Source organism: Oncorhynchus keta, chromosome 23 (assembly GCF_023373465.1).
Source record: "Oncorhynchus keta strain PuntledgeMale-10-30-2019 chromosome 23, Oket_V2, whole genome shotgun sequence".
Taxonomy (NCBI): domain Eukaryota; kingdom Metazoa; phylum Chordata; class Actinopteri; order Salmoniformes; family Salmonidae; genus Oncorhynchus; species Oncorhynchus keta.
The window spans coordinates 39,466,809-39,480,767 of NC_068443.1; the positions used below are offsets into that span (position 1 = coordinate 39,466,809).

Here is a 13,959-nt window from a genome sequence, read left to right on the forward strand (position 1 = left end):
TGCTTAATTAATGGACTAAGTAATTTCAGATTTTCAATAGGTTCTGAGAACGATAAATGTCCCACCCCGCCAAAGTCAGCCACACCCTTAGTATTCCACTCATTAGGTTTCCGTAGTGTAGTGGTTATCACGTTCGCCTCACACGCGAAAGGTCCCCGGTTCGAAACCGGGCGGAAACAAATTTGAACAAATTGGACAGTAAGCCTATTCTAAGGGCTCGGTCCAATTTTGGAATTCATGCTTTTCCTTCGCACTTCTCAGTATTTGGTATTCAGACTTACCTTTTTTAGTCGCGTAACGTACTCTGCATGTGTGGCTATCTTGGGTGCTCTGAAAATATTCCTGCTACGTGTGGTCTGAGGTCCATAATGATTCAAATAGTTTACCACTCCAGGGTAAGCCGACAAGAAACACAGCCCTTATTTTAAGTGTTTTTAAAATCCCCTGTGGGGAACATGAAGGGTGGAAAAATGATTGGAACCATTTTCCTGTTTGACCGCTAGTTTTTAATGGGTATTATGGCTCTTTCTGTGGTACTCACTTTGGGATATTATGTGAGGTAAACTTGTGGGCATTCCTAATATTTTCCACGACTTCCTCTTTTTGTATTGTAGTTTCAGTAGTGTAGTGGTTATCACGTTCGCCTCACATGCGAAAGGTCATATTCAATATTTCCCAATGCCCAGAGGCTAGCATTTGGTTTGAAACAGTTGTGGTTTATCTAAACCTTGCTGTCTACCTCTCCGACCTGTGGATCAATGTTGCCGTTTTTTGGGGGACCTCCACCGTGCGATCTGTATGAATGTGAACAGACTGACAGCTTCTCTGAGCCAGGCAAATGCATTTATCAGGGTCATTGTAATGGATATATCCAAAGAAATGGCAATATAATCCAAGGTAAAACAAACAAAAATGTTGATCGTTTTCTGTCATTTCAGCTGCTTGATGTGATTGTGTGATAGATTTAGTTGGCTGGCTAGCAAAGGAATAGAAGCTAGCCTGCATAGGTACAGTGCATTCGGAAAGTTTTCAGACCCCTTACTTTTTTCCACATTTTGTTACATTACAGACTTATACTAAAATGGACGAAATAAAATAAAATCTATCTACACACAATGCCCCATAATGACAAAGCGATAACATATCGTTTTTATTAATAAAACAAATATTTTAAAAATACCTCATAATTCCCGGCTTCTCAAGCCTTATTGCTTAATTAATGGACTAAGTAATTTCAGATTTTCAATAGGTTCTGAGAACGATAAATGTCCCACCCCGCCAAAGTCAGCCACACCCTTAGTATTCCACTCATTAGGTTTCCGTAGTGTAGTGGTTATCACGTTCGCCTCACACGCGAAAGGTCCCCGGTTCGAAACCGGGCGGAAACAAATTTGAACAAATTGGACAGTAAGCCTATTCACTAAGGGCTCGGTCCCAATTTTGGAATTCATGCTTTTCCTTCGCACTTCTCAGTATTTGGTATTCAGACTTACCTTTTTTAGTCGCGTAACGTACTCTGCATGTGTGGCTATCTTGGGTGCTCTGAAAATATTCCTGCTACGTGTGGTCTGAGGTCCATAATGATTCAAATAGTTTACCACTCCAGGGTAAGCCGACAAGAAACACAGCCCTTATTTTAAGTGTTTTTAAAATCCCCTGTGGGGAACATGAAGGGTGGAAAAATGATTGGAACCATTTTCCTGTTTGACCGCTAGTTTTTAATGGGTATTATGGCTCTTTCTGTGGTACTCACTTTGGGATATTATGTGAGGTAAACTTGTGGGCATTCCTAATATTTTCCACGACTTCCTCTTTTTGTATTGTAGTTTCAGTAGTGTAGTGGTTATCACGTTCGCCTCACATGCGAAAGGTCATATTCAATATTTCCCAATGCCCAGAGGCTAGCATTTGGTTTGAAACAGTTGTGGTTTATCTAAACCTTGCTGTCTACCTCTCCGACCTGTGGATCAATGTTGCCGTTTTTTGGGGGACCTCCACCGTGCGATCTGTATGAATGTGAACAGACTGACAGCTTCTCTGAGCCAGGCAAATGCATTTATCAGGGTCATTGTAATGGATATATCCAAAGAAATGGCAATATAATCCAAGGTAAAACAAACAAAAATGTAGATCGTTTTCTGTCATTTCAGCTGCTTGATGTGATTGTGTGATAGATTTAGTTGGCTGGCTAGCAAAGGAATAGAAGCTAGCCTGCATAGGTACAGTGCATTCGGAAAGTTTTCAGACCCCTTACTTTTTTCCACATTTTGTTACATTACAGACTTATACTAAAATGGACGAAATAAAATAAAATCTATCTACACACAATGCCCCATAATGACAAAGCGATAACATATCGTTTTTATTAATAAAACAAATATTTTAAAAATACCTCATAATTCCCGGCTTCTCAAGCCTTATTGCTTAATTAATGGACTAAGTAATTTCAGATTTTCAATAGGTTCTGAGAACGATAAATGTCCCACCCCGCCAAAGTCAGCCACACCCTTAGTATTCCACTCATTAGGTTTCCGTAGTGTAGTGGTTATCACGTTCGCCTCACACGCGAAAGGTCCCCGGTTCGAAACCGGGCGGAAACAAATTTGAACAAATTGGACAGTAAGCCTATTCACTAAGGGCTCGGTCCCAATTTTGGAATTCATGCTTTTCCTTCGCACTTCTCAGTATTTGGTATTCAGACTTACCTTTTTTGTCGCGTAACGTACTCTGCATGTGTGGCTATCTTGGGTGCTCTGAAAATATTCCTGCTACGTGTGGTCTGAGGTCCATAATGATTCAAATAGTTTACCACTCCAGGGTAAGCCGACAAGAAACACAGCCCTTATTTTAAGTGTTTTTAAAATCCCCTGTGGGGAACATGAAGGGTGGAAAAATGATTGGAACCATTTTCCTGTTTGACCGCTAGTTTTTAATGGGTATTATGGCTCTTTCTGTGGTACTCACTTTGGGATATTATGTGAGGTAAACTTGTGGGCATTCCTAATATTTTCCACGACTTCCTCTTTTTGTATTGTAGTTTCAGTAGTGTAGTGGTTATCACGTTCGCCTCACACGCGAAAGGTCATATTCAATATTTCCCAATGCCCAGAGGCTAGCATTTGGTTTGAAACAGTTGTGGTTTATCTAAACCTTGCTGTCTACCTCTCCGACCTGTGGATCAATGTTGCCGTTTTTTGGGGGACCTCCACCGTGCGATCTGTATGAATGTGAACAGACTGACAGCTTCTCTGAGCCAGGCAAATGCATTTATCAGGGTCATTGTAATGGATATATCCAAAGAAATGGCAATATAATCCAAGGTAAAACAAACAAAAATGTAGATCGTTTTCTGTCATTTCAGCTGCTTGATGTGATTGTGTGATAGAGTTAGTTGGCTGGCTAGCAAAGGAATAGAAGCTAGCCTGCATAGGTACAGTGCATTCGGAAAGTTTTCAGACCCTTTACTTTTTTCCACATTTTGTTACATTACAGACTTATATTAAAATGGACGAAATAAAATAAAATCTATCTACACACAATGCCCCATAATGACAAAGCGATAACATATCGTTTTTATTAATAAAACAAATATTTAAAAAATACCTCATAATTCCCGGCTTCTCAAGCCTTATTGCTTAATTAATGGACTAAGTAATTTCAGATTTTCAATAGGTTCTGAGAACGATAAATGTCCCACCCCGCCAAAGTCAGCCACACCCTTAGTATTCCACTCATTAGGTTTCTGTAGTGTAGTGGTTATCACGTTCGCCTCACACGCGAAAGGTCCCCGGTTCGAGACCGGGCGGAAACAAATTTGAACAAATTGGACAGTAAGCCTATTCACTAAGGGCTCGGCCCCAATTTCGGAATTCATGCTTTTCCTTCGCACTTCTCAGTATTTGGTATTCAGACTTACCTTTTTTAAGTCGCGTAACGTACTCTGCATGTGTGGCTATCTTGGGTGCTCTGAAAATATTCCTGCTACGTGTGGTCTGAGGTCCATAATGATTCAAATAGTTTACCACTCCAGGGTAAGCCGACAAGAAACACAGCCCTTATTTTAAGTGTTTTTAAAATCCCCTGTGGGGAACATGAAGGGTGGAAAAATGATTGGAACCATTTTCCTGTTTGACCGCTAGTTTTTAATGGGTATTATGGCTCTTTCTGTGGTACTCACTTTGGGATATTATGTGAGGTAAACTTGTGGGCATTCCTAATATTTTCCACGACTTCCTCTTTTTGTATTGTAGTTTCAGTAGTGTAGTGGTTATCACGTTCGCCTCACACGCGAAAGGTCATATTCAATATTTCCCAATGCCCAGAGGCTAGCATTTGGTTTGAAACAGTTGTGGTTTATCTAAACCTTGCTGTCTACCTCTCCGACCTGTGGATCAATGTTGCCGTTTTTTGGGGACCTCCACCGTGCGATCTGTATGAATGTGAACAGACTGACAGCTTCTCTGAGCCAGGCAAATGCATTTATCAGGGTCATTGTAATGGATATATCCAAAGAAATGGCAATATAATCCAAGGTAAAACAAACAAAAATGTTGATCGTTTTCTGTCATTTCAGCTGCTTGATGTGATTGTGTGATAGATTTAGTTGGCTGGCTAGCAAAGGAATAGAAGCTAGCCTGCATAGGTACAGTGCATTCGGAAAGTTTTCAGACCCCTTACTTTTTTCCACATTTTGTTACATTACAGACTTATACTAAAATGGACGAAATAAAATAAAATCTATCTACACACAATGCCCCATAATGACAAAGCGATAACATATCGTTTTTATTAATAAAACAAATATTTTAAAAATACCTCATAATTCCCGGCTTCTCAAGCCTTATTGCTTAATTAATGGACTAAGTAATTTCAGATTTTCAATAGGTTCTGAGAACGATAAATGTCCCACCCCGCCAAAGTCAGCCACACCCTTAGTATTCCACTCATTAGGTTTCCGTAGTGTAGTGGTTATCACGTTCGCCTCACACGCGAAAGGTCCCCGGTTCGAAACCGGGCGGAAACAAATTTGAACAAATTGGACAGTAAGCCTATTCACTAAGGGCTCGGTCCCAATTTTGGAATTCATGCTTTTCCTTCGCACTTCTCAGTATTTGGTATTCAGACTTACCTTTTTTAGTCGCGTAACGTACTCTGCATGTGTGGCTATCTTGGGTGCTCTGAAAATATTCCTGCTACGTGTGGTCTGAGGTCCATAATGATTCAAATAGTTTACCACTCCAGGGTAAGCCGACAAGAAACACAGCCCTTATTTTAAGTGTTTTTAAAATCCCCTGTGGGGAACATGAAGGGTGGAAAAATGATTGGAACCATTTTCCTGTTTGACCGCTAGTTTTTAATGGGTATTATGGCTCTTTCTGTGGTACTCACTTTGGGATATTATGTGAGGTAAACTTGTGGGCATTCCTAATATTTTCCACGACTTCCTCTTTTTGTATTGTAGTTTCAGTAGTGTAGTGGTTATCACGTTCGCCTCACACGAAAGGTCATATTCAATATTTCCCAATGCCCAGAGGCTAGCATTTGGTTTGAAACAGTTGTGGTTTATCTAAACCTTGCTGTCTACCTCTCCGACCTGTGGATCAATGTTGCCGTTTTTTGGGGACCTCCACCGTGCGATCTGTATGAATGTGAACAGACTGACAGCTTCTCTGAGCCAGGCAAATGCATTTATCAGGGTCATTGTAATGGATATATCCAAAGAAATGGCAATATAATCCAAGGTAAAACAAACAAAAATGTAGATCGTTTTCTGTCATTTCAGCTGCTTGATGTGATTGTGTGATAGATTTAGTTGGCTGGCTAGCAAAGGAATAGAAGCTAGCCTGCATAGGTACAGTGCATTCGGAAAGTTTTCAGACCCCTTACTTTTTTCCACATTTTGTTACATTACAGACTTATACTAAAATGGACGAAATAAAATAAAATCTATCTACACACAATGCCCCATAATGACAAAGCGATAACATATCGTTTTTATTAATAAAACAAATATTTTAAAAATACCTCATAATTCCCGGCTTCTCAAGCCTTATTGCTTAATTAATGGACTAAGTAATTTCAGATTTTCAATAGGTTCTGAGAACGATAAATGTCCCACCCCGCCAAAGTCAGCCACACCCTTAGTATTCCACTCATTAGGTTTCCGTAGTGTAGTGGTTATCACGTTCGCCTCACACGCGAAAGGTCCCCGGTTCGAAACCGGGCGGAAACAAATTTGAACAAATTGGACAGTAAGCCTATTCACTAAGGGCTCGGTCCCAATTTTGGAATTCATGCTTTTCCTTCGCACTTCTCAGTATTTGGTATTCAGACTTACCTTTTTTGTCGCGTAACGTACTCTGCATGTGTGGCTATCTTGGGTGCTCTGAAAATATTCCTGCTACGTGTGGTCTGAGGTCCATAATGATTCAAATAGTTTACCACTCCAGGGTAAGCCGACAAGAAACACAGCCCTTATTTTAAGTGTTTTTAAAATCCCCTGTGGGGAACATGAAGGGTGGAAAAATGATTGGAACCATTTTCCTGTTTGACCGCTAGTTTTTAATGGGTATTATGGCTCTTTCTGTGGTACTCACTTTGGGATATTATGTGAGGTAAACTTGTGGGCATTCCTAATATTTTCCACGACTTCCTCTTTTTGTATTGTAGTTTCAGTAGTGTAGTGGTTATCACGTTCGCCTCACACGAAAGGTCATATTCAATATTTCCCAATGCCCAGAGGCTAGCATTTGGTTTGAAACAGTTGTGGTTTATCTAAACCTTGCTGTCTACCTCTCCGACCTGTGGATCAATGTTGCCGTTTTTTGGGGACCTCCACCGTGCGATCTGTATGAATGTGAACAGACTGACAGCTTCTCTGAGCCAGGCAAATGCATTTATCAGGGTCATTGTAATGGATATATCCAAAGAAATGGCAATATAATCCAAGGTAAAACAAACAAAAATGTTGATCGTTTTCTGTCATTTCAGCTGCTTGATGTGATTGTGTGATAGATTTAGTTGGCTGGCTAGCAAAGGAATAGAAGCTAGCCTGCATAGGTACAGTGCATTCGGAAAGTTTTCAGACCCCTTACTTTTTTCCACATTTTGTTACATTACAGACTTATACTAAAATGGACGAAATAAAATAAAATCTATCTACACACAATGCCCCATAATGACAAAGCGATAACATATCGTTTTTATTAATAAAACAAATATTTTAAAAATACCTCATAATTCCCGGCTTCTCAAGCCTTATTGCTTAATTAATGGACTAAGTAATTTCAGATTTTCAATAGGTTCTGAGAACGATAAATGTCCCACCCCGCCAAAGTCAGCCACACCCTTAGTATTCCACTCATTAGGTTTCCGTAGTGTAGTGGTTATCACGTTCGCCTCACACGCGAAAGGTCCCCGGTTCGAAACCGGGCGGAAACAAATTTGAACAAATTGGACAGTAAGCCTATTCACTAAGGGCTCGGTCCCAATTTTGGAATTCATGCTTTTCCTTCGCACTTCTCAGTATTTGGTATTCAGACTTACCTTTTTTAGTCGCGTAACGTACTCTGCATGTGTGGCTATCTTGGGTGCTCTGAAAATATTCCTGCTACGTGTGGTCTGAGGTCCATAATGATTCAAATAGTTTACCACTCCAGGGTAAGCCGACAAGAAACACAGCCCTTATTTTAAGTGTTTTTAAAATCCCCTGTGGGGAACATGAAGGGTGGAAAAATGATTGGAACCATTTTCCTGTTTGACCGCTAGTTTTTAATGGGTATTATGGCTCTTTCTGTGGTACTCACTTTGGGATATTATGTGAGGTAAACTTGTGGGCATTCCTAATATTTTCCACGACTTCCTCTTTTTGTATTGTAGTTTCAGTAGTGTAGTGGTTATCACGTTCGCCTCACACGCGAAAGGTCATATTCAATATTTCCCAATGCCCAGAGGCTAGCATTTGGTTTGAAACAGTTGTGGTTTATCTAAACCTTGCTGTCTACCTCTCCGACCTGTGGATCAATGTTGCCGTTTTTTTGGGGACCTCCACCGTGCGATCTGTATGAATGTGAACAGACTGACAGCTTCTCTGAGCCAGGCAAATGCATTTATCAGGGTCATTGTAATGGATATATCCAAAGAAATGGCAATATAATCCAAGGTAAAACAAACAAAAATGTTGATCGTTTTCTGTCATTTCAGCTGCTTGATGTGATTGTGTGTGATAGATTTAGTTGGCTGGCTAGCAAAGGAATAGAAGCTAGCCTGCATAGGTACAGTGCATTCGGAAAGTTTTCAGACCCCTTACTTTTTTCCACATTTTGTTACATTACAGACTTATACTAAAATGGACGAAATAAAATAAAATCTATCTACACACAATGCCCCATAATGACAAAGCGATAACATATCGTTTTTATTAATAAAACAAATATTTTAAAAATACCTCATAATTCCCGGCTTCTCAAGCCTTATTGCTTAATTAATGGACTAAGTAATTTCAGATTTTCAATAGGTTCTGAGAACGATAAATGTCCCACCCCGCCAAAGTCAGCCACACCCTTAGTATTCCACTCATTAGGTTTCCGTAGTGTAGTGGTTATCACGTTTGCCTCACACGCGAAAGGTCCCCGGTTCGAAACCGGGCGGAAACAAATTTGAACAAATTGGACAGTAAACCTATTCACTAAGGGCTCGGTCCCAATTTTGGAATTCATGCTTTTCCATTCCCACTTCTCAGTATTTGGTATTCAGACTTACCTTTTTTAGTCGCGTAACGTACTCTGCATGTGTGGCTATCTTGGGTGCTCTGAAAATATTCCTGCTACGTGTGGTCTGAGGTCCATAATGATTCAAATAGTTATCCACTCCAGGGTAAGCCGACAAGAAACACAGCCCTTATTTTAAGTGTTTTTAAAATCCCCTGTGGGGAACATGAAGGGTGGAAAAATGATTGGAACCATTTTCCTGTTTGACCGCTAGTTTTTAATGGGTATTATGGCTCTTTCTGTGGTACTCACTTTGGGATATTATGTGAGGTAAACTTGTGGGCATTCCTAATATTTTCCACGACTTCCTCTTTTTGTATTGTAGTTTCAGTAGTGTAGTGGTTATCACGTTCGCCTCACACGCGAAAGGTCATATTCAATATTTCCCAATGCCCAGAGGCTAGCATTTGGTTTGAAACAGTTGTGGTTTATCTAAACCTTGCTGTCTACCTCTCCGCCCTGTGGATCAATGTTGCCGTTTTTTGGGGACCTCCACCGTGCGATCTGTATGAATGTGAACAGACTGACAGCTTCTCTGAGCCAGGCAAATGCATTTATCAGGGTCATTGTAATGGATATATCCAAAGAAATGGCAATATAATCCAAGGTAAAACAAACAAAAATGTTGATCGTTTTCTGTCATTTCAGCTGCTTGATGTGATTGTGTGATAGATTTAGTTGGCTGGCTAGCAAAGGAATAGAAGCTAGCCTGCATAGGTACAGTGCATTCGGAAAGTTTTCAGACCCCTTACTTTTTTCCACATTTTGTTACATTACAGACTTATACTAAAATGGACGAAATAAAATAAAATCTATCTACACACAATGCCCCATAATGACAAAGCGATAACATATCGTTTTTATTAATAAAACAAATATTTTAAAAATACCTCATAATTCCCGGCTTCTCAAGCCTTATTGCTTAATTAATGGACTAAGTAATTTCAGATTTTCAATAGGTTCTGAGAACGATAAATGTCCCACCCCGCCAAAGTCAGCCACACCCTTAGTATTCCACTCATTAGGTTTCCGTAGTGTAGTGGTTATCACGTTCGCCTCACACGCGAAAGGTCCCCGGTTCGAAACCGGGCGGAAACAAATTTGAACAAATTGGACAGTAAGCCTATTCACTAAGGGCTCGGTCCCAATTTTGGAATTCATGCTTTTCCTTCGCACTTCTCAGTATTTGGTATTCAGACTTACCTTTTTTGTCGCGTAACGTACTCTGCATGTGTGGCTATCTTGGGTGCTCTGAAAATATTCCTGCTACGTGTGGTCTGAGGTCCATAATGATTCAAATAGTTTACCACTCCAGGGTAAGCCGACAAGAAACACAGCCCTTATTTTAAGTGTTTTTAAAATCCCCTGTGGGGAACATGAAGGGTGGAAAAATGATTGGAACCATTTTCCTGTTTGACCGCTAGTTTTTAATGGGTATTATGGCTCTTTCTGTGGTACTCACTTTGGGATATTATGTGAGGTAAACTTGTGGGCATTCCTAATATTTTCCACGACTTCCTCTTTTTGTATTGTAGTTTCAGTAGTGTAGTGGTTATCACGTTCGCCTCACACGCGAAAGGTCATATTCAATATTTCCCAATGCCCAGAGGCTAGCATTTGGTTTGAAACAGTTGTGGTTTATCTAAACCTTGCTGTCTACCTCTCCGACCTGTGGATCAATGTTGCCGTTTTTTGGGGGACCTCCACCGTGCGATCTGTATGAATGTGAACAGACTGACAGCTTCTCTGAGCCAGGCAAATGCATTTATCAGGGTCATTGTAATGGATATATCCAAAGAAATGGCAATATAATCCAAGGTAAGACAAACAAAAATGTTGATCGTTTTCTGTCATTACAGCTGCTTGATGTGATTGTGTGATAGATTTAGTTGGCTGGCTAGCAAAGAAATAGAAGCTAGCCTGCATAGGTACAGTGCATTCGGAAAGTTTTCAGACCTACTTTTTTCCACATTTTGTTACATTACAGACTTATACTAAAATGGACGAAATAAAATAAAATCTATCTACACACAATGCCCCATAATGACAAAGCGATAACATATCGTTTTTATTAATAAAACACATATTTTAAAAATACCTCATAATTCCCGGCTTCTCAAGCCTTATTGCTTAATTAATGGACTAAGTAATTTCAGATTTTCAATAGGTTCTGAGAACGATAAATGTCCCACCCCGCCAAAGTCAGCCACACCCTTAGTATTCCACTCATTAGGTTTCCGTAGTGTAGTGGTTATCACGTTCGCCTCACACGCGAAAGGTCCCCGGTTCGAAACCGGGCGGAAACAAATTTGAACAAATGGGACAGTAACCCTATTCACTAAGGGCTCGGTCCCAATTTTGGAATTCATGCTTTTCCTTCGCACTTCTCAGTATTTGGTATTCAGACTTACCTTTTTTTAGTCGCGTAACGCACTCTGCATGTGTGGCTATCTTGGGTGCTCTGAAAATATTCCTGCTACGTGTGGTCTGAGGTCCATAATGATTCAAATAGTTTACCACTCCAGGGTAAGCCGACAAGAAACACAGCCCTTATTTTAAGTGTTTTTAAAATCCCCTGTGGGGAACATGAAGGGTGGAAAAATGATTGGAACCATTTTCCTGTTTGACCGCTAGTTTTTAATGGGTATTATGGCTCTTTCTGTGGTACTCACTTTGGGATATTATGTGAGGTAAACTTGTGGGCATTCCTAATATTTTCCACGACTTCCTCTTTTTGTATTGTAGTTTCAGTAGTGTAGTGGTTATCACGTTCGCCTCACACGCGAAAGGTCATATTCAATATTTCCCAATGCCCAGAGGCTAGCATTTGGTTTGAAACAGTTGTGGTTTATCTAAACCTTGCTGTCTACCTCTCCGACCTGTGGATCAATGTTGCCGTTTTTTTGGGGACCTCCACCGTGCGATCTGTATGAATGTGAACAGACTGACAGCTTCTCTGAGCCAGGCAAATGCATTTATCAGGGTCATTGTAATGGATATATCCAAAGAAATGGCAATATAATCCAAGGTAAAACAAACAAAAATGTTGATCGTTTTCTGTCATTTCAGCTGCTTGATGTGATTGTGTGATAGATTTAGTTGGCTGGCTAGCAAAGGAATAGAAGCTAGCCTGCATAGGTACAGTGCATTCGGAAAGTTTTCAGACCCCTTACTTTTTTCCACATTTTGTTACATTACAGACTTATACTAAAATGGACGAAATAAAATAAAATCTATCTACACACAATGCCCCATAATGACAAAGCGATAACATATCGTTTTTATTAATAAAACAAATATTTTAAAAATACCTCATAATTCCCGGCTTCTCAAGCCTTATTGCTTAATTAATGGACTAAGTAATTTCAGATTTTCAATAGGTTCTGAGAACGATAAATGTCCCACCCCGCCAAAGTCAGCCACACCCTTAGTATTCCACTCATTAGGTTTCCGTAGTGTAGTGGTTATCACGTTCGCCTCACACGCGAAAGGTCCCCGGTTCGAAACCGGGCGGAAACAAATTTGAACAAATTGGACAGTAAGCCTATTCACTAAGGGCTCGGTCCCAATTTTGGAATTCATGCTTTTCCTTCGCACTTCTCAGTATTTGGTATTCAGACTTACCTTTTTTTGTCGCGTAACGCACTCTGCATGTGTGGCTATCTTGGGTGCTCTGAAAATATTCCTGCTACGTGTGGTCTGAGGTCCATAATGATTCAAATAGTTTACCACTCCAGGGTAAGCCGACAAGAAACACAGCCCTTATTTTAAGTGTTTTTAAAATCCCCTGTGGGGAACATGAAGGGTGGAAAAATGATTGGAACCATTTTCCTGTTTGACCGCTAGTTTTTAATGGGTATTATGGCTCTTTCTGTGGTACTCACTTTGGGATATTATGTGAGGTAAACTTGTGGGCATTCCTAATATTTTCCACGACTTCCTCTTTTTGTATTGTAGTTTCAGTAGTGTAGTGGTTATCACGTTCGCCTCACACGCGAAAGGTCATATTCAATATTTCCCAATGCCCAGAGGCTAGCATTTGGTTTGAAACAGTTGTGGTTTATCTAAACCTTGCTGTCTACCTCTCCGACCTGTGGATCAATGTTGCCGTTTTTTGGGGACCTCCACCGTGCGATCTGTATGAATGTGAACAGACTGACAGCTTCTCTGAGCCAGGCAAATGCATTTATCAGGGTCATTGTAATGGATATATCCAAAGAAATGGCAATATAATCCAAGGTAAAACAAACAAAAATGTAGATCGTTTTCTGTCATTTCAGCTGCTTGATGTGATTGTGTGATAGATTTAGTTGGCTGGCTAGCAAAGGAATAGAAGCTAGCCTGCATAGGTACAGTGCATTCGGAAAGTTTTCAGACCCCTTACTTTTTTCCACATTTTGTTACATTACAGACTTATACTAAAATGGACGAAATAAAATAAAATCTATCTACACACAATGCCCCATAATGACAAAGCGATAACATATCGTTTTTATTAATAAAACAAATATTTTAAAAATACCTCATAATTCCCGGCTTCTCAAGCCTTATTGCTTAATTAATGGACTAAGTAATTTCAGATTTTCAATAGGTTCTGAGAACGATAAATGTCCCACCCCGCCAAAGTCAGCCACACCCTTAGTATTCCACTCATTAGGTTTCCGTAGTGTAGTGGTTATCACGTTCGCCTCACACGCGAAAGGTCCCCGGTTCGAAACCGGGCGGAAACAAATTTGAACAAATTGGACAGTAAGCCTATTCACTAAGGGCTCGGTCCCAATTTTGGAATTCATGCTTTTCCTTCGCACTTCTCAGTATTTGGTATTCAGACTTACCTTTTTTGTCGCGTAACGCACTCTGCATGTGTGGCATCTTGGGCGCTCTGAATATATTCCTGCTACGTGTGGTCTGAGGTCCATAATGATTCAAATAGTTTACCACTCCAGGGTAAGCCGACAAGAAACACAGCCCTTATTTTAAGTGTTTTTAAAATCCCCTGTGGGGAACATGAAGGGTGGAAAAATGATTGGAACCATTTTCCTGTTTGACCGCTAGTTTTTAATGGGTATTATGGCTCTTTCTGTGGTACTCAATTTGGGATATTATGTGAGGTAGTCTTGTGGGCATTCCTAATATTTTCCACGACTTCCTCTTTTTGTATTGTAGTTTCAGTAGTGTAGTGGTTATCACG

At 40.2% G+C, this 13,959-nt stretch overlaps 12 non-coding genes across 12 annotated transcripts; all 12 read left to right on the plus strand.

The window, feature by feature from the left end:
- Positions 1–106: 106 nt before the first annotated feature.
- On the plus strand, positions 107–179 carry trnav-cac (transfer RNA valine (anticodon CAC)). Its single transcript has one exon. It is a non-coding gene; the product is annotated as a tRNA-Val (tRNA).
- Positions 180–1,315: 1,136 nt separating this feature from the next.
- Positions 1,316–1,388, plus strand: trnav-cac (transfer RNA valine (anticodon CAC)). Its single transcript has one exon. It is a non-coding gene; the product is annotated as a tRNA-Val (tRNA).
- A 1,139-nt stretch (positions 1,389–2,527) lies between these two features.
- On the plus strand, positions 2,528–2,600 carry trnav-cac (transfer RNA valine (anticodon CAC)). The gene has a single exon. It is a non-coding gene; the product is annotated as a tRNA-Val (tRNA).
- Positions 2,601–3,738: 1,138 nt separating this feature from the next.
- trnav-cac (transfer RNA valine (anticodon CAC)) lies at positions 3,739–3,811 on the plus strand. Its single transcript has one exon. It is a non-coding gene; the product is annotated as a tRNA-Val (tRNA).
- Positions 3,812–4,950: 1,139 nt separating this feature from the next.
- On the plus strand, positions 4,951–5,023 carry trnav-cac (transfer RNA valine (anticodon CAC)). Its single transcript has one exon. It is a non-coding gene; the product is annotated as a tRNA-Val (tRNA).
- Positions 5,024–6,159: 1,136 nt separating this feature from the next.
- On the plus strand, positions 6,160–6,232 carry trnav-cac (transfer RNA valine (anticodon CAC)). Its single transcript has one exon. It is a non-coding gene; the product is annotated as a tRNA-Val (tRNA).
- Positions 6,233–7,367: 1,135 nt separating this feature from the next.
- Positions 7,368–7,440, plus strand: trnav-cac (transfer RNA valine (anticodon CAC)). The gene has a single exon. It is a non-coding gene; the product is annotated as a tRNA-Val (tRNA).
- Positions 7,441–8,581: 1,141 nt separating this feature from the next.
- On the plus strand, positions 8,582–8,654 carry trnav-cac (transfer RNA valine (anticodon CAC)). The gene has a single exon. It is a non-coding gene; the product is annotated as a tRNA-Val (tRNA).
- Positions 8,655–9,793: 1,139 nt separating this feature from the next.
- trnav-cac (transfer RNA valine (anticodon CAC)) lies at positions 9,794–9,866 on the plus strand. Its single transcript has one exon. It is a non-coding gene; the product is annotated as a tRNA-Val (tRNA).
- A 1,135-nt stretch (positions 9,867–11,001) lies between these two features.
- trnav-cac (transfer RNA valine (anticodon CAC)) lies at positions 11,002–11,074 on the plus strand. The gene has a single exon. It is a non-coding gene; the product is annotated as a tRNA-Val (tRNA).
- A 1,140-nt stretch (positions 11,075–12,214) lies between these two features.
- Positions 12,215–12,287, plus strand: trnav-cac (transfer RNA valine (anticodon CAC)). The gene has a single exon. It is a non-coding gene; the product is annotated as a tRNA-Val (tRNA).
- A 1,138-nt stretch (positions 12,288–13,425) lies between these two features.
- trnav-cac (transfer RNA valine (anticodon CAC)) lies at positions 13,426–13,498 on the plus strand. The gene has a single exon. It is a non-coding gene; the product is annotated as a tRNA-Val (tRNA).
- Positions 13,499–13,959: the final 461 nt, after the last annotated feature.